This window comes from Manis javanica, chromosome 2 (genome assembly GCF_040802235.1).
Source record: "Manis javanica isolate MJ-LG chromosome 2, MJ_LKY, whole genome shotgun sequence".
NCBI lineage: Eukaryota > Metazoa > Chordata > Mammalia > Pholidota > Manidae > Manis > Manis javanica.
This window is the reverse complement of record NC_133157.1, coordinates 189,938,629-189,959,718: the sequence shown is the minus strand read 5'-3', so window position 1 is coordinate 189,959,718 and position 21,090 is coordinate 189,938,629. Positions and strand designations below refer to the sequence as shown.

At 36.5% G+C, this 21,090-nt stretch overlaps 1 protein-coding gene across 4 annotated transcripts in view; it reads right to left on the bottom strand.

Annotated features, from left to right (window-relative positions):
* The window catches only part of OXR1 (oxidation resistance 1), a 481,493-nt gene that overhangs the window by 342,764 nt on the left and 117,639 nt on the right, over positions 1–21,090 (bottom strand). The window lies entirely within an intron of this gene.

Below are 21,090 nucleotides of genomic sequence, written 5' to 3'. Positions count from 1 at the left end.
TTAAATCATATATTACAAAAAACGTTCCAACTGTGTCCCTTGGGAGTCGTTCAAGATCTCATAACACTTGTCATAGAAAGTATTTGTCCTTTCTTTAATGATAAATCATTGACAGGACATTTACAAACCAAACACTGAAAAACTATCAATGCCAGAGAACAAAGTTTCAAATATCAAACTAGTCCATCAAGTTCAAAAATTTAATATGGTCCTTAGCTCCTTATTATAACTAAAAATATTATTGGTTAAGAAAAAAAACACGGTGCAATACAGATGACAAAATTATAAGCTATTCAATTAAAAGCAGATATATCAGGGGCATTATGATTAGCACACATAATGTAGGGGGGCATGGGGAAGGCAGCATAGCACAGAGAAAACAAGTAGTAACTCTATAGCATCATACTACACTGATGGACAGTGACTGCAATGGGAAGTGGGGTGGGGGGGACTTGATAATATGAGTGAATGTTGTAACCACAATGTTGCTCGTGTGAAACCTTCATCAGATTGTATATCAATAATACATTAATAAAAATAAATAAAAAGTAAAAGCAGATATAGCATTACCTATATTTTAATCCTATTTTATTTATAATATGCAAACTATCATATGCATTGAGAACCAGGTCAACTTTGAAAACTAAAAAGCATCTAATTAAGAGCATATTCTCCATAGCTTGGCATTAAAATAAAGTCTAATTATTGACCCTTAACCAATTTGTGAAAACTCTTTTCAGTGTTACTGAAAATTTGTACTGATTAGTTCTTATTCAATTTAACAATGTTTAATGATCCTTGCACCTAGGATACATTTAAAGATTTTAGAATCTTAAGAAGCTCAACAGACACTGATGTCTTTCTAAAATTATTAGTGCAGACACTCATCAATCACAGTGAGTACAGAGAGGAGAGCAGTGCATGGAGTTACAATAGGACTCCTGGGGTCTGATACCTGTGGGTACACCGATACACGTTTTAACCTAATATCCAAAGACCAAAGCAATGTTAGACCTAAGATGAAGACAATGCCAAGGATTATTATAGAATGAATGCACTGATAACAGGCTTCATATATGATGAATTCAACAAATTAGGAACACTCTAGAAAAATAAGGCATGTTTTAAAAACTTCAAGTGAAAGCAAATCTTAGCTTTGTCTAAACAATTTTTTCTTTAGTTATTTGCCAAAAATTGTTCTCAGTCAGAGAACCAAATGGATTCACTGGCAAACAATGCAAAATCAAAATCATAGGGTATTTATCAAGAATAGCTTTCAGAATAATGCAAGTTACCATTTATCAATAAATTTCTATAATATGTTGAATATGAGTATTCCTTGTATAGGAAAACAAAAATAAATGGGATCATAGGAGAAATATTCACATCATTATCCTGCAATAAAGTATACATTTTTTTTGAAAGGACAATAATTTACTGATTATATAAATACATATTACTTCTGGAAAATTTAAAAAAAAGGAAAACAAAAGAAAAATCACCCCAAGCAGATATAAGAACTAAATTTCAGTCTGCTCAGTTCACCAATAAATAGTAAGGCTCACATTGCCTGAATTGAGTCATTAACACAATTCTATTTCAGGGCAGAGTTTTGGGTCTAAAACCTTCTGATTCCCTGAGTACTTCACCTTGAAATATGGTAATATTTGTCCAGGAACTTTTCATGCCAAAATCAACTAGGTTATTGAAATTGAACATATGAAAATGTAAGAACATTTATGTAGGAATTGTTCACAACTCAAAGGTCCTTGGTTGTAGTGCTATCAGCTACTCTCTGTTATATATGATGACAATTTTAAAGAAGTCTGGAAATTGTTTCCAGGGTTGGGCCTTAAATAGCTTTTATATTTACAGCTCAGTTTGTGAGATGAGATGTAGCTCACTTTGGGTTCCAGAGCCACGTTGTCCCCATCCTAGCATTTAAAAGACAGGTTGCCTACTGGGATCCTGGGGATTTGTTTTTATGATACTGGATATGGGAGGAAATTTCTTGAGAGATACAAAAAGCCTGGGACAGCCTGATAAAGTTAGGAGTGAAAGTTGTCAGAAAAAAATCCAGGTTCAGGTATTAGAATTATGAGTATCTCACAGGAATTGTGTGTTACCTAATAACAGTAGTGTTAAAAGGGTAATATATTTGAGTGTTTAATATTCATATGTATTGGGCATATACTATGAACTTTATAGGCATTTTCAAAATCAGTCTTCACAATAATCCTGTGAAGTAGGTTCTACTTCTCTCTTCATTTTATTGCTGAGAAATAGCACAAGAAAAATAAAACATCACAGTGCTAGTGAGTAGCAGAATTATGACTAGATCCTAAGCTGTTTGGCTCCAAAGTGTTCAATTCCTATATGGCTGGAGTAATACACTGTATGTGAAGTGCCTTTTAGAGCTCAGCTGACTATGGAGCAGACTCCTTGGGTGACACTATATCTAAGATGTTACAGTTTAATCATAAAGAAACAAAGGCAGAACTATCCTGAAGCCTTAAACGCTCTAAATGCTAAAATGCCAAAGTTCTAAGATTCAAAGAGTTGTACAGAAATCAGGGACTGTAGATAAGCAAAGCCATATCATTGAATTATGAAAATTTGTAAAGAATTATGTAATCAATATATATTTACTACTGAGCACAAATCTATTGCATGAGGGACAGGGGATAAAATGAAGAGAAAGGAGCCATGGAAACTTCACATGAAGGAAAAAGCATAATTTATACATCTTCCTGATGAACTGGGAGCTTGAAAGAAGCAGCTATGCCTTTCACACTTTTGTATCCTTCATGGTGCCAATCATGTACCATCATGTGCCTGTTATGAGCCAGTTACACACTATACAGAACTTTCATAGTGCTGTACATAATGGGTATCCACTGGATACAAGTCTTCATGTTTAACCTGGCCTAAAGTCCAGTGCGTGATCTGGCCTTGCCTCAAGCCATGACTTTCTCTTCCTTTACTCCTTTCCATCCTTGAAGAAGTCAGCATTTTCCCAGCCCAGGAAATTTGCCCACACACAGGTTTCAGGTTCAGTGTCATTTTCATGGAGAAGTCTACTCTCTCCTGGACACAAGGTCAAATTTCCCTATAAATCATTCTCATCTCATAAGATACTTTTCCTTTCACACACTTATCTCAAATAAAATTAAACATTCATTTATGTAATTATTTGCATAAGGGCAAAAATGTATAGGTGTTATTTGCTGCTATAATCTCAGCACCTAACAGAGTATTTGGTACCTGGTAGATGCTCAATAATGATTAATTAAATGAATAAACAAATGAATAAGTGGATGACTATTCTGAACAAATGAATCATTTCTGGAGGACACATATAATCATATAGTCATTTCTGGAGCACCACAGATGCAATAGAAATATATAAATCCTGAGAAGCTGAGAGTTTAGTATAAAACAGAGTCATTAGAAATCATCGCTGTTTTCTCTAAGACATTCATTTTAAAGTTGGTCATTATACACATACATTCCATTTACTCTTTTGCTTAGGCCAGTCAGTCAGTCATTCACATGATGATTTTTTCTATTTCTTGAGCCACATCCCATATTAGCTTAGCCACAATTTAGGCTTACAAATCAGAGCCCTTGACTATTCTCTTTACTATTTCTATAAACCCTTGCATTCCCACTTGGCTCAGCACCCATTTACAGAATTACCTTGAAAGTTTTTCAATGTTCTAGAAGGCCAAGGGCCCTTCTGAAGGCTCAGTGCTATTTTGGAATGATGGTCTGGAGTTGATTTTGTACTAATGAATCGATTTATTTAATAAAGAGTCATGTCGTTCTTTCTTCCAAGGATGTCATTGATAGCCAACATCTACCACTACTCCACATACAAAAGATATATAATAATCATTAGATTTAATTACAAAAGCAAATAAAGTAATAGGATCTTTAACTTCTAAGCTAAATCAACTTCATTTAGTTATCTTCTCTGACAAATTCTCTTCATTAGCAAATGGAATTTCAAAGTAGATAGATGCTTATGGGATATCAAAACCATAATTCAGTCAACAGAAAAATTGGTGTTTATTAATTCTTTTCCTTCTAGAAATTAAAGGAGCCAAATGCAAATGTAAACTCAAGCATTTTCAGCCACCCAGACCTTAGATGGTTACTGAAATAATTGGAGGTTACATATTTATTTTCAGTTTTTAGATTGACATTTTTATTGGTAAAAGCTCATACTGTGTATCTTTGTGTGATGTGTGTATATTATCTCCTGTAAGCATTTAAAAAAAAATCCTGATATATCAAAGAAGAAATTCTTCCCTTTGCTATTTAGTGTTGTGGGTAAAACTGCAGTATTTCCAGAAGTCTGGCCTTAGTGCATCTCCATATCAATCGGTGTTTCCAAGGGGTGGAGAGAAGTAGTCCTTCTAGTACATCTCCATATCAATAGGTGATTACAAGGTGGGTGGGGAGTGAGCATGCACCTGGACTGGAGAGGTATTTTGGGGGACCTTTTGCAGCCAGGTCACTAGAGACAGGGGCAAGCAGAAGTAGACAACTGCTTGTAGGCAATAAACAGATTTCTCCCACTTTATTTCTCTCTTTGACTGATTTTGGCTTCAAAGGTTATTTGCCCAAGGCTTAGAATATATTTTCCTCCAGAATTACAAGTGGGATGAGACTATGCCATATATTCTCTAAGATAAAATGTTTTCAAGATGACTCTCTAAGGATGGAACAGGATTAAGAAGTATATACATATATTTTAAAAATCATCTAATTCACTAAACTCATTTTATAGACCATATGTAGTTATATATTCCAAAAAAAGAAAGCCTATCTGATTATTTTTCTATCATTAAGCCCAACTGCAACTAAGCCTATTATGTAGTGCAATTAATTACATCATCCTGGCATATAAAGCTAATGACTGAATCACAAATATTCTTCAATATTCTTTAGGAGATGTGAAATAATTTCCATGAATATAATTCCTCCGAGCTTTCCTTAAAGTTACTCTAAGTATTTCAGGTTCTGTGTTCATTACTTTCACAATTTCCCTGGCTTTGTGTGCTGAGTACCTGTAACTCTGGGGGGAAATGCTGGGGCAAAGTAACTTTGAAACTGAAATTAGTTATAGGGAGAAATAAAGTAGGAGAAACCCATTTATTGCTAACAAGCAGTCATCCATTCCTGCTCTCCTATGTCTCTTGTGACCCAGATGCAGGAAAAAGGGACCCCCAACCTCTCAGGTCCATATATGCCCTGGTTCACCTTTGTAATTACCTATTGATATGGAGATGGACTACTTCTCTCCACCCCTTGGAAACACCTGTTGATATGGAGATGTACTAAGGCCAGGCAAGAGATTTTAGAAATATTGCAATTTTACACACAGTACGTTTAAAAGTATACTGTTTTTTTGTAGGAGGTAAAACTTAATTTCTTTGGAAAGAAACCCATTTTCTCAATTTTAACTATTCCTTCCCAGGACAAATTGTGTAGTCATTTCCTAAGAGTTAGGTACATAGAGGCAGGGAAATAAAGCTGTAACAAAAAAAATATTTTTTGTTGTGTTCAATAGTAAAATAAACTCTTTTTTTATATGAAAAATGCACAATGATGCTTCTATTTTTCTGATTTTGAAAAATTGACTCCCAGAAATGATTTTGGAAAAGCAAACATTCATGGGGAAAAGTGATTTCTGATCATTTCTCCTCTCTATGTTGTAAGAATAGAAATAGGTTAGCATAAGCATAGCCATCTTAAAGGCCTAGAAGCCATTTTCTGAGTATGTGACTTAGAAAGAAAAACTGGAACTGGGTAAGGCCTTGAAAAACAAGTTAATCATGAGCACCGGGTGGTGGGCAGCTGTGACCCTTGGTCAGCTAACCTTGGTCAGTAAATCTTACATACCAAGCTTATCGTGCAGAACCTCCCTAACCATTGAGGAGTAGTCTTACCCTGCCCTTGCTTAACCCCAGGATATATGTCTTGCAAGAATAATGTATAGTTATAGAAAATTGCTATGAGTTAAGTGCTTTGAAATTGCTATATAAACCCTTGGCTCTGAGTGCTCGGGGTCCTTGTTGAGACCCACTGCATCGGGCTGACTTGGACCCCAACTAGTTGGCTGAATAAAGACTTTGCTTGAATTTACATCTCTATGCCTGTGTATTTTGTTCTCTGGGGAAGCCTCGGAAGCCTGCACCCTAACAATGTGTAGTCATAGCATAGGCATTATTGTATGCCTGAAGCATACTAAGCACACCAGTGAAAAGCTTAAGAGGTCCATAGTCTAGAGGAAGAGATAAATCTGTCACACAATAAATACCATCCCAGTGACAGAAGCTTTTCCTCAAGAATTTCTTGGTTAAATCCCCTTTCCCTACTGCTCTCCCTATCAGCCTCCATAAACACTTCACCACCCATCCCCCCATAGAATAAATGGTCTTTTCTTTCTTCCAGGAAGCTAATGGGATTATCCTACTTTAACTGCTATCTATTTTCTTCAACTAAGTATGATAACACTTGTGTGCACCTTGGCCAGAGAGAGCAAAAATTGAAGAATATGTAAAGTTTATTTGCTGGAATCAAGTTGCCATCAGAGAACAGAGAGGGTCCTGCCCACTGAACTTAACACCACTGAGATAATAGTAGTTTGCTCTGATCAGAGACCCATGGTCTACTTTGGAAAAGAGAAGATAAAGGAATGGAACCATCCCACTACTCCCCCCCCTTGAAACACTGAGCAAAACCCTCTGTGTCTAAAACCTTACAAAATAGGGGGCCTTGAAAAGGAGGAGCAGGAGGAAGAAGAGAAAGAAAAGTCTCATCAACAGAGAATTGATACCAATGTGAGTCAAATCTGAATATGGTTGAACATGGTTTGGGATTTACAAAGTCGAAAGAGTAGTGAAAAAGAATTAATGTGCATCTCTTGATGTCCTGAAATCTCCATTTATTGATTAGTTTACAAGAACTAAAAGTAAGTCTTATCCCAGAGACAAGAATCATCTGTGGTTTTGCACCATTTCTGAACAAGTTCTGAAAAATTCTTGCTCACTCCTAATTCAACCAAGCAGCATACTGTGTGGGAAGCCTTCACTAAGGTCCTCAGGTACTGTTGACAATGGCCCCACCATAACTTGTAGTACACATCAATTACAGCGATGGTTCTTAACCACAGGGCAGTTTTATCTCTCGGGGATATACAGCAAACATCTTAGATCAAGCACTTAAGACAATGCTGTGATTCAGAGTTTCTCAAGAGTAACACTACTGACATTTTGGTCAGATAATTCTTTGCTGTGAAGGGGCTGTCCTGTGCACTGCAGGACTCTAGAAGAATTGCTAGTCTCTACCCAATAGATACTAGTAGCAACCTCAAGTTGCATCAATCAAAAATGTCTCCAGACATTTGCTGTATGTCCCCTGAGAGGTAAAACCACCCTGTGGTTACGAGCCATCGCTGTAACTGACGTTTACTGCAAGGTATGGTCGGGGCGTTGTTAATAGGACATGAGGACATTAGTGAAGGCTTCCCAAACAATATGATGCTTATGTTGAATTAGGAATGATAAAGAACTTTTTCAGAAAACCAGAATAAATCCCCTGCCAATGAGTACATAAATTGGAGTTCCCTAAGGTGAGACCATTCACAGTCAGTACTAGCCATCCTGGGCCTATCAATCCTCCAAATTATATCAGCACAACTGTTCTGCCATATTTTCCTTTCTCCATTATAACATGTTCTGGATACATTATGCTGCTGCAAAGTGGTATGACATAATAAATAATGCAATTGATTCAATCACTAACTAGCTATGTGATCTTGGGGCGTCATCTAACTTTCAGGAGTTTCACTGCCCATGTCTATTACAGGAAGGTGTTCACATAGTGGATGACCTCCAATGCACCTTCAAATTAAGAAATTCTTTGATAAATCTTTCTTGTTTCTTATAGTAGTCTCTCAGCTCATTAAAATGGATACCCTTCATGTTATATTGATTTTCAGTGAGTGCTAATCAAATAGCAGATCTACTAAGTTGGGTTCTGAAAACTGATTAGAAACGCATCCTCAGTTTTCATGCCTCTCTGGGGGAAATCATTCAGATTCAAAGGAGAAATCACTCACCCTTTAGACAAAATCCCACATTACTGAATTGACAATGAATTAAACTGCTCCAGATTGCATCAGCTTGAAAGAGTTACAGACTTACATGTCACAAATGTATACATGTATCACATCAACATACTTCAAATAGTCTAAAATGTTTCCACAAAGAGAAAAAGGGAAAAACATAGTTTGATACATTAGTCATACTCTTCAGATACTTTTCAAAAATAGACCTTATAGAGCCATTTCAGGTACATAGCAAAATTGAGCAGAAAATACAGAGTTCCCATATAGCCTCCCACTCCAGGAATACCCCCACTGTCAACATCTCCCACGAGAATGGTACATTTGTTACAATTCATGAACCTACATTGGTGTGTCATTATTACCCAAAGTTCACAGTTGATATTAGTGTTCTCTCTTGGTGTTTTACTTTATTTTAGTGTTTCTGGACCCAGTTCCTACATGAGGGAGGAAGGCTCCCCCACAACACCACCAAGCAATTCTGATACTATCTACCTAGAAAAAACATCAGATTCCACAGGTTAAGGGTTCAGTCCTATAAGACTGCACCCCAAACCACCCACTTCAAAAGCCAGACTCAGGCCCAGGTTGTTACCTGTGTTTCTGACCAACTGGTTACAGACTAGGGTTTCCAAAGACCTCCTCCTTAGATTCAGTTAATTTGCTTCAGTGGCTCATAGAACTCTGGGAAACACTAACTTATGTTTAACAGCTTATTAAAGGACATGAAAAAGGGTATGAATCAACAGCCAAATGAAGAGATATGAAGGATGGCTTTGAAGTCAAATTCTGGTGCGCTAAGACCCCCACCCCTTAAGATCCAATCACCACCGACCAGATGGTCACCCACCCCTTGAGATCTAATCACCAATGCAGAACACACCCTATCCCTACTCCTTAAAAACGTGCTTCCTCACCCATGGGCTGCTGCTCCTCTCTGGGGGCAGCCATTTTCTCTTTCAGATAATAAAATTCTCTTGGGTGGGCCTGTATCTCCTGAGTTGTTCTGGGGTAAGGAGGGTCACGGCGAGATACCCTTTCAGGGTTCCCAATAAAGCTTCTGTCCTCATGGCTTTTTGTACCTGGCTTGGCAGCACATGGAAGGGTTCTGGTTCCCAAAGCATGGAAGCTCTTCATAAAAAAGCCAGAAAGCTGTCCTTTTGGTTTTTATGGAGCTGTGTTACATAGTCATGATTGACTAAGTCATTGGCCATTGACCAATTTAACCTCCAGCTCCTCTCTCCTGCCCAGATGTAGGGAATGGAGGGGACTTGAAGTTCCAATACTCCAGTCACAATGGTAAGTCGTCCTGGCAACCAGCCCCCACCCTTGGGTGGGTTCTAAAAGTCCCCTTGTTACCATAACAAAAGACACTTTTATTGTTTTCAACACTTAGGAAATTCCAAGGGTTTTAGGAGCTCTGTCTCAGTAACTGGACTAACACCAAATACATATTTCTTATTATAAGACATAATATCACAACATTCTATGGGTTTTGACAAATGCATCATGACATCTATCCATTAATAGTATCGGATAGAGTCGTTTCAGTTTGTAAAACAGTCTTTCTCTGCCTGTTCACCCCTCCCTCCTTCATAATTCCTAGCAACCCCTAAAGTTTTTACTCTCTTCAGAGTTTTGTCTTTTCCAGAATGCTATTGTTATAATCATACTGTATATAGTCTTTTAAGATTGGCTTCTTTCAATTAGTTTTCTGTTTGCTCTGTGACTTTCCATGGCTTGATAGCTTATTTGTCTGGATGTACCACCATGGCTTCTGTTGATTAAACCAAAGTCAAAGTCCTGCTCAGATTCGAGGAAGGGGAAATAGATGGCAAACTTAAATTCCCTTATTTGTGAAATGGAGATAATAATAGCCAACTATCTTATAGTGTTATTATGTGTAGTAAGCATACTGTCTGGCACAAGAAAGCATTCAGTAAATGCTTTTCATTGTTATTTTATTATCATTACTATTTGTTATAAGGGAAATTTACCTCACTATAAGAAACAAATTATTACCCAGTTTGGGCAAAATAAGGTAAACTGCCCTTCCACCTCAAATAATTCATCTTTAAATTATTTATTTAAGTCATATGTCTGAGTATATAGAATGAGTATAGGAGTTATTTTTGGTTAACTTTTATTTTTATGATAATGAATAGCTTTTTCTAATCTTTATTGACAAGAACAGAAGAAATCATCAAAATTCTCATTTGCTAAGTAGTTTCAAGTAAAACTATTTTTAAATGTTTGGTTCCCCATCTATCTTTAACTTTTCATTTTCTTAAACTTACTTTCACCGTAATACATGCCAACACATTGAAATGTTTGAGTAGCAGCTACTAAGCCATTAAATTAAATTAAGAAGTAAAAAGGATCAATTAATCCTCCAAAACACAGACCGACTTGTATCTATGTCATAAATCCATTCAACAGGATCATGACACCTTTTGGCATGCTTTATTTACATATCAAAATTAGATATTCTTTCTCTAAGCATGATTCAGAATGGAACCTTGTTATGGAGATATTTTATTCCAGATGTTTCTTTCTGTAAAACAACAAACTTAAATCCTATTTTCCTAACCTAAATTGGATGCTATAACTCAGTATTTCAGTCACTAAACTAATCTGCAACTCTGGCTGTAAAATCATAATACAAGACCTATTTATATAGATTTAAAAAATAAAAAGTAAAGGTTTAAAAATATTATTGTGAATATTTTAATACTACTGGAAAAAGAGAAAACTGACTTTAAAGTAATATTTTTGTTACTGTTGGGGAAATATTGCAATTCTTCCAATCCAAAAGGCTCAATATAGTTCATTATCTTTTGAGGATATTTTTAAGAAGGTAGCCATAAAACTAGAAGAATAAAACCCAGTGGAATTGAAACTGATAGCTTTGTCATATATATATATAATTACTTTTATTCAATATGAACATGATTTCCAGTAATTCAAATGACGATGAATTTTCTTGACTAACCAGAAATAAGGAGACTAGAAAAAGGAAAAATACACTGAGATCTTCTATAGAACCCTATTTATCACAGAGGCAGCAAAGACCAGAAGTTAAGAACTTGCAATCTGAAATCTGACTGCCTGGGTTAAAATCTGATTGTGTCACTACTTTTCCCCATTACCTTCAGTAAGGTCATATCATACATTTGTAAAACAGTAAGACATCTGTCAGTCTACATTTCATCCTGGGATCCCCCGACATTCTGGTTGATCTTTTACAAAATGTATTTGCCTTCACCAAAGTTCAAATTTGTGGTATACATTTCTATGGATCTTCATAAATGCAGAGTCATACATCCCTGACCTGAGTAATACACAGAACAGTTCTATCACCCTAAGAATTCCTTGTGTGCCACCTTTTATTCAACCATTGTCTCTTCCCAAGACCTTGGCAACCAACTTGGATCTGATCTACATCCATATACCTTTTCCAGAAAGTCGAACAAGTAGAATCACACAATGTATAGCTTCTTCAGTTCAGTGTCTTTCACTTAACAAAATATGGTTAACATTTCACCACGGTGTTACTAATATCAATAGTTCCTTCCTTTATATTGCCCAGTAGCATTCTCTTGTATGACACTAATGAATCTATTAACCACATAAAAGATACTCAAGGTTTTTTCCAAGTTTTAGTGACTATGAATCAAGCTGTTATTAAACATCCTCACACAGGTGTTTGTGTGAATATTGGTTTTAATTCCTCTTATGTGATTACCTAGGAGTGGGGTTTCTGTGTCATATGTCAAGCACACAATTAATTTGTGAAAAACTATTTGTTTTTGCCATTCCAACAGGTATATAGCAGTAACCTATTCTTTTAAGATGCCTCTAATTTTAAAGATTTCATCTTTCAGGAAGAGCAACATGTCATGATTTGTGGGTGGCTATGTGTCAAATGTTAGAAATATGTTCTTTCCCCCTCAACTCTTAGAAAAAAATATTGTATCTAAAAATGCTATCACTGGTAATTTAATCATCTAATGGATAGTAAAGGTTTAAAATAAAAAGTAAAGGTTTAAAAATATTATTGTGAATGTTTTAATACTACTGGAAAAAGAGAAAACTAATTTTAGTTTACTGATCAGTTTACTGATTTTAAAGTAATATTTTTGTTTTTATAGAGTCTGCTTTTTTAGGTAGGAATTTCATTAAAAAATAGATTTTCTATTATTTTCCTAAAATCCATGTTCTGATATTTTCTTAAAATGTATTTTAAACTGAAATGGCTAAACATTCTGAAGAATATCAAAGTATTACATTTTCTTAGCTAATAATTTACCGTATTTCTGACAGTATATAAAATATAGGAGTATGAAACCCTAATGATAACTATATTCTGTACAGTTATATCAAGTACTTATAATAATTTGATAGTAAAAACATACATATGAAGATAATTATAGAATTCTACATAATAGAATATGTATATAAAGAAGAGTTACATTTTTAAAGTTCCTATATTTCTAAGCTCTGAGGTATTATTTATGATGATAAATCTGAAACATAGCTATTTTTAATCTACCTTATCTATTTCATTACTCAGAACACCTTCAAGAAGAGAGAATGTTAAATAAAGAAGTATCCAGCTTTTTATTTGGGTAATATTTAAGATTTTAGAGATTTTGAGATTTGGGGGATTGGGGAAAAAAAGATGGCAGTGTAGGGAGACAAGGCAAAACCTCCCAAATCACATAGAACATGAAAATACAGCAAATACAACTAGGCCTGAAATCAACTTAAAGATCACAGAACTGACCACCTATACTTGGGGAAGAAGAGAAGAGCCTATAGAAATGGGTAAAGTGACAAAGCCATGATCTGACAGGACCCAAGCCTTCCTCCCACCCTGGCCCACAGGTGGGAGGAAGAGGAACAGAGCAGGGAGGGAGTAGAAGCCCAGGACCATGAACAGCTGGCCTTGCAGATCTGCTCCAGGAACACAAGCCCACAAACCCACATGGCATGGTGCCCTGCTGATTCGTGGTACTGGGCAACAGAGATGGCAGAACACTCAGGGAGGCTGAGATCCCAGCTGTCTGTGGAGAATAGGCACGCTCTACTGATCCCTCTGAGAAAGAAAGCAGAGTGGGCAGTTTGAAAGACTTCCCAGAAATGAGCAAGGCACCAGAGAGGCAAGGAGTATACAGTGCTGTCTGTTCAGGTGGACAATACCTCCCCAGCCCACCCTCAGCACAACAGGTTGGGAGCCCTCAGGAGCATCAGACACTCATCCCAGAGATTCCTCACAATGATGCATGGCCTCAGTCTACTCAGCCCTACTCTGGGCCAGCTGGAGAGCTGCGTGCAAGAACCAGCCCAGGGAGCAATTTCCTCCCGGCAGGCAACAGTCCTGTTCACCAGAACCCCCGTCATTACAGCAGGCCATGCAGAGGGCTGCTTCAGCTTGGCTGGTGGCCTGCATGCCCAGACCAGGACTGGGAGCTCTTTCCTGCCAGCAGGCACTGGTCCCACTCACTTGAACCCCATCACTGTGGCTGGCTGGAGGGAAGCTCCAGAGAATATTCTCCCAGTTCCCATGATAAGCTGATGGCCCCCTCAGAACACCATGAGCAAGGCAGACCAACTGCACAAACCCACTGTGGGCCAACAGCTGGGGCTACTGCACAGGAAATTGACCTTCTGGGCACAAGAGGGTGGTGCCTACACAAATCTATTAACCCATAAGAAACACTGGAAAAGGTGAAGAGACAGAAGAATTTGATCCAAACAAAAATTCAAGTAAAAATGCATGTAAGAGGGCTTAGTGAAACTGAAATCACCAATCTTCTCGATCAAGATTTCAAAATAAAAATCATAAACATGCTCACTGAGCTACATAAATTATTCAAGATCTCAGGGAGGACCTCAACAAAGAGAGAAATTTTGAAAAATACTTTATCTGAAACTAAACATCCAATGGAAGGCCTTAAAAGCAGATTAGATGAGGTAGAGGAAACAGTAAATGAAATAGAAATTAGAGAACAGGAAAACAAAGAAGCTGAGGCACAGAGAGAATAAAGGATCTCTAGGAATGAATAAATAATAAGAGAGCTGTGATACCAATCCAAACAGAATGATATTTGCATTATAAAGGTACCAGAAGAAGGAAAGTGAGACAAAGGCATAGAAAGTCTCTTTGAGGAAATAATTGTTGAAAACTTCACGAATGTGAGGAAAGAAATAGACACTCAGGTCATGGAAGTACAGAGAGCCCCTAACACAAGGAACCCTAGGAAGACAACACCAAGACATATAATAATTAAAAAGGCAAAGATAAAGGACAAGGAGAGAGTGATCAGACAGAGAGAGAAAAAAGATCACTTATAAAGGAAACTCCAAACAGCTATGAGCAGAAAACTTATAGGTCAGAAGGGATGGCATGATGTATTTAATGCAATGAAACAGAAAGATCTCCAACCAAAAGATTATCATTTAAATTTGAAGCAGGGATTAAACAATTTTCAGATAAGCAAAAGTTGAGGGAATTCACCACCACCAAACCATTTCCACAAGGTATCTTAAAGGATTTGCTCTAGATGGAAATTCTCCTAAGGCCAAATAGCTGTCACCAGAGAAAATAAACCCACAATAAAGGTAGTAGACCAATTAATTACTAAGTAAAAACAAAATTAAATAAACTTCTCACAAAGCTAGTCAAGGGATACACAAAGAGTACAGAATATGACACCTAATACATAAAGAGTGGATGAGGAAGAAGAGAAAGGGGAGGGAAAAAAAACCCTTTAGATTATGCTTGAAATAGAGTAATAAGCAATTTAAGATAGACTGTTAGATAGTGAGGTAGCGATCTTTGAACCTTTAGTAACCATGAATCTAAAGCCTGCAATGGTAATAACTACATATCTATTGATAATCACCCTAAATGTAAATGGACTGAATGCACCAATCAAAAGACATGGAGTTGCAGAATGGATAAAAAATAAGACCCATCTATATGCTGCCTACAAGAGACTCATTTCAAGCCAAAAGACATACACAGACTAAAAGTAAAGGGATGAAAAAAGATATGTTTTTGCAAATAATAGGGAGAATAAAGCAGGAGTAGCAGTACTTGTATTAGATAAAGCAGATTTTAAAACAAAGAAAGTAACAAGAGACAAAGAAGAACATTATACAATGATAAATGGGTCAGTCCGACAAGAGGATATAACCATTATAAATATCTGTGCAGCCAACACAGGAGCACTTAAATATGTGAAACAAATACTAACAAAATTAAAGGGGGAAATAGAATGTAATGCATTTATCTTAGGAGACTTGAACACACCACTCACACCAAGACAGATCAACCAGACAGAAAATAAGTAAGGAGACAGAGGCACTGAACAATACATTAAAACAGATGAACCTAGCAGACAGCTACAGAACACTCCACCCAAATCCTGTGCTCACGGCTAGGAAAAATTAATATTGTCAAAATGGCTATCCTGCCGAAAGCAATTTACAGACTCAATGTAATCCCTATCAAGATACCAACAGCATTCTTCAGGAACTTGAACAAATAGTTCTAAATTCACATGGAACCACAAAAAAAACATGAATAGCCAAAGCTGTCTAAGAAGGAAGAACAAAGCTAGGAAGATTACACTCCCTAACTTCAAGCTCTACTACAAAGCCACAGTGATCAAAACAATTTGGTACTGGCACAAGAAAGACCCACAAATCAATGAACAGAATAGAGAGCCCAGATATAAAACAACACATATATGGCCAATTTATATACAATAAAGGAGACATGAATATACAATGGGGAAAAGACAACTTCTTCAACAACTGGTGTTGGCAAAACTGGACAGCTACATGTAAGAGAATGAAACTGGATTGTTGTCTAACTCCATATACAAAAGTAAACTCAAAATGGATCAAAGACCTCAATGTAAGTCAACAACCATAAAATTCATACAGGAAAACATAGGCAAAAATCTCTTGAATATAAACATGAGCAACTTTTTCATGAATATATCTCCATGGGCAAGGTTAACAAAATAAAAAATGAACAAGTGGGCTACATCAAACTAAAAAGCTTCTGTACAGCAAAGGACACCATCAGCAGAACAAGAAGGTATCCTATAGTATGAGAGAACATATGCAAATGAATTACCCACCCACCCTATAAGGGGTTACCATCCAAAATATATAAAGAACTCATATAACTCAATGTACAAAAATTAAATAACCTGATTAAAAAATGGGTGAAGGATATGAACAGACACTTTTCCAAAAAAGTCTGGATGGACTACAGGCACATGAAAAGATGTTCCACATTGCTAATCATCAGGAAAATGCAAATTAAAACCACAATGAGATATCACCTCACACCAGTTAGGATGGCCAACATCCAAAAGACAAGGAACAACAAATGCTGGCGGGGATGTGGAAAATTGGGTACCCTTCTACACTGTTGGTGGGAATGTAAATTAGTTCAACCGTTGTGGAAAGCAATATGGGGGTTCCTCCAAAATCTAAAAATAGAAATGCCATTTGACCCAGTAATTCCACTCCTAGGAATTTATGTGAAGAAAACAAGATCCCTGATTTGCATATGCACCTCTATGTTTATCACTTCACTGTTTACAAGAACCAAATGACTTCATTCATTTGTGGAGTATGAAAACAAAGCAAAACTAAAGGAAGAAAACAGCAGCAGATTCACAGACTTCAAGAAGGGACTAGCGGTTACCAAATGGAAGGGGTTGGAGAGGGTGGGTGGGAAGGAAGGGAGAAGGGCATTAAGGGGCACTATAATTAGCACACAAGCAGGTCACAGGGAAGGCAGTACAGCATGGAGAAGATAAGTAATGACTCTATAGCATCTTACTATGCTGACAGACAGTGACTGCAATGGGACGGGGTGAGGACTTGATAATATAGATGAATGTTGAAACCACAATGTTGTTCAATATGATTGTTCCTACCTACTGTTTAACATAGACTGTTTAAAAATAGATTATGTAAGTGATTTGTACTTTTAATTAATTTTACAATTTAGTAGTTTGAATCAAAAATTCAAAGTATTACTGTGAATCGGGGGCATTTTATGATTCTTAACTGTGTTATGGGATTATCTAAGCCCAAGAATGCTATAGTAAGGTAAATAATGAATAACTTACTCAGATTATGATATGCAAAGATGGTGTTATCAATTTATCATTAGAAAATTTATTTTGAATTACTTCTCCAGTAGTGAGAATAGAATAAGCCATGTTCATCTATACTGTTTCTACTATTTTCTCTCTTATACATTTTGTGAGATCAGCTAGTGTTAGAGGTACAGACTGTACTAATGAAAAGATCTGGGGTAATCAACTCGTTATATAAGAGAACAGAAACAGAAACCATATGGAAGCTGTGACTCAGAAAGGAAAAGAATGTCCAAGTAAAGTGGAGAAATCAGAAAGCAGAGGAACAGTGGCTCCCTGAGGTAGGGAGCAATATGGTTCTCAAGGGACCTGGGTAAACGGTTTCGACATTGTGGACAGAAAGAATACTGTTTCTGTTTAGATTCAGTGGTTTCTGAATTGGCAATCTATTGGGTAATAGCCCTATGCTGTAAGGAAATATCAAGCCATATTTATTCTTTCCAGGAAATTACTCCCCTATTTGTCACTCTCCTCTGTAATACACTTAAACCAGTTTAACTGTATCAACAAACTCATTCTATTGTTCCTTGGTTAAAGAATATAAGAATATGTAGTGCCCTCTCATACCAATCCCTGAGAATGATGATATATCAAGACCACCACCACTGCATATCATAAGCTACATGTTTCACCTATGTTGGTGCTACCTTACTACTTTATTTGCTCTTCAGTGTGAACTTTTGATAGGTCCTTACACTCTAGTAGTAGTTCTTCCTATCACATCCTTTGTGCCTTGCTTATGCTCTCACTCAGCTAAAAAAAGCCCTCCTCTTGTCACTAACCCAGCTCAAGTATTACCTTCTCCAGATGCCTACTAGACATCCCACTTAAGGGCACCTTAAATTCAACATTATCAGAACTCAGCACTTGAATCCTTTTCCCCACCCTAATCTTTTTCCTTAGTCCCCTACCAGAGTGAATGGGATCATCCCCTAGTCTGCTCCACAAAACAAACATATGTGGCACAAGAATTTCTTATGTGCAAGAGGACATCTGCACAACGGGGGAAATCACTCTTTCGTTAGTGGGGCTAGACATCCCTTGGTTATTAAGAAGCCCTGAGATCTCACTTGACAACAGAGCACCAGGGGGCCCACTGCCATCCCTAAGTAATGCCCACAGCTTAGTGTCCTTTGCTCTGGTTCTTTTCAAGGTCCTGCAGCTCCACTGTGTGTATGTCCTGCTTAGGGCAAAGAACTCTCTGGTGAGGGTGGGAGTTCTTTGTGGCCCCAGATGGCCATCCTGTTGATGCTTCTCTACCTTTTGGCATAGTGTGAAGGAGCCACTGTCTTCAGTGTTTGATTGCTATTTTTGGATTATAGATTTGCAGGTGACATTTTTCTTCAACATTTTCTATATTTAAAATTTATCTCTTTTGTAAATGAATTGCTTTAATCATCAGACATAAATTAGTGTTTGGAAAAACACTGAAAAAGAAATAAAACAAACAGATCTAAAAAAAATGCAAAGATTTGTATAGAAATTCTGAGTTTGCAGATTTCAAAGGGACCCACAAATATATTTCTATTTCATAGGAAATCAACTATGGTACAGAAAGTTTATTACAGTATGTGAAAAACTAAAGCAACACAGATTTGAAATCCCATTTTAAACAGAGCACATGCTTTTATTTGTTATATCTCAGTATTCACTACACAAAAAATATTTTAAAGAAGGAATACATTTTTTCCCTCATGACTCAAGTCAAGGAGTATATGTCTTAGTCATGGAACACTGGCATCATTTTAATGAAAATGGTTTATTGTTTATTTATACTACTGCATGCATGACAAACACCATCTATATTAACTCCTAGCAAAGCATGCCACAAATTTCACTTTGGATATTAACCCAGGCAGAATTAGATATAGAATAAAATGCTAAATTATTTTTAAATCAAATATAATCTGTATCTTTTTAATACTTTTAATCATGGAAAGTGTCAAACATATACAAGAGTAGGGAAATAATATGAGTCCACATAATTCAACAATTATCAACTCATAGCCAATCTTAGTTTATGTATGCCTCCATTTACTTTCCTCAACTCCAATTATTTTGAAGCAAATCTCAGACTCTACAACATTTAAATATCCACATTATTTTCAAAGACAAACCCAGCAAGAGATCAGTGGCAAACAGAAGCAAGATGTTACCTTCAATCTAATAACACTGATTTTCTCTTTTTATACAAAAAGTAGAGTCATAGGTACAACACTGGTAGTATTCTACAGAGACTATTTCTAGGGGCTCCAAAAGATCAAACAATCACAAAATAGATCCTTTAGTCCTACCTATTACCTGGTAACAACTTAGTGGTATTTCCTAGAATTAAAACATTCTCTCTAAATGTACCTTGACAAAATACACAGAGATTGCCTAGAAGAGAAACTATGAGGCAGCCCATTAATCAATTAGTTTTTGAGCTATACACACAGAATAAGAACTTCCAATGGGATAGAGGAAGAATGGAAAATAACCAACATGAGACAGAGATAAAAGGTGATATTGTGGAGTCTCTAAGGAGGAGGAAGCAAATGAGGCAGAGGGTAGCTAGCAGGGAAGTTGATGCACCAAAAATCACCTTTGCTGACTTCACAATTTTGTCCATATTCCCTTTGATTTTTCTTAGTCAACAAGACAATGATCATAAGAATATCAATGAGTCATTTGCAAGTGAGCCTACTAAATCTGGTTTTTAAGAGGCTAGCCACTGAAATTTCTAGTGAATCATTCACTTAAGACCCATTGTATTGCAGATGTGTGACTCTATTTGAGAAATCAATACACACTGACTTAGAGAAGAATTTAGGTGTTCTGGAGTAGAAACTAAAAACTTTATTACTGTTATAAATAAACCATTTGTTTTTCAATTGGAAAACTCTTCTGCTGAATTATTTATCTGCATATATTATTATGATAACAAAAAGCCTGAAGAATAGAAACGTAAATATACAGCAAGGGCAATGGCTATGAACTACAAAATGAGAGCCAGACTGACTAGATGAAGCCTTGTCCTGACACCAATGTGCTGTGTGCCTTTGGAAAAATTGCTTAACTTTTCTGTATCTCAGTTTCCTCCTGTATAAAATGGGGGAAATTAACAGTTCCTATCTCTTACAGCTGTTGAGAGGAATTAACTAAATTAACATATGAAATGCTTACAGTGCTTGGCACTTCTATGTCAGTGTAAGTCACTGTTCCCCACCTCACTCCCTAACCTCCAAAATGTACCTTCCAGAAAGGTTGTTGGTTTTTGTTCACTAGTGCATCTTCAGTACTGGCATGAAACAGAAATTCAATTAATATTTGTTCAATAAGTAGTTTAAAAATCGTCATAGATAAAATTTTAAGCATGAATGTGTATTACTTATTATAATACATTAAAGAATAAACATGCTAAACAATCCTGCTGAAGCAAAAACTGAAATTTAGTAAGTCATGAAGGAAAAAATTGCAAATTCTGTGATTGCTGCTTATATTCATGAAGGAAGAATTTAAAAGCCAAAAGCAAATGAAGCTAATCCACATCAAAGAGGCAGTGATGCCAGAGGATTGTCCTTCTAGTGAATATATCTGGAGGCATATAGTATCAAATATGAAATATCAGTTTCACTGAAGTTGAGCTTTTACTTCTTTTCAGGAGATAAACTCAATTGTGATGTCATGTCTACATGAGAAAAATAATTGGAAAATAGGGTGATTAGCCTCTCACAAGCTTTCTGAACACAAGCGGTCATTCAATGAATTACTCAATAGTGG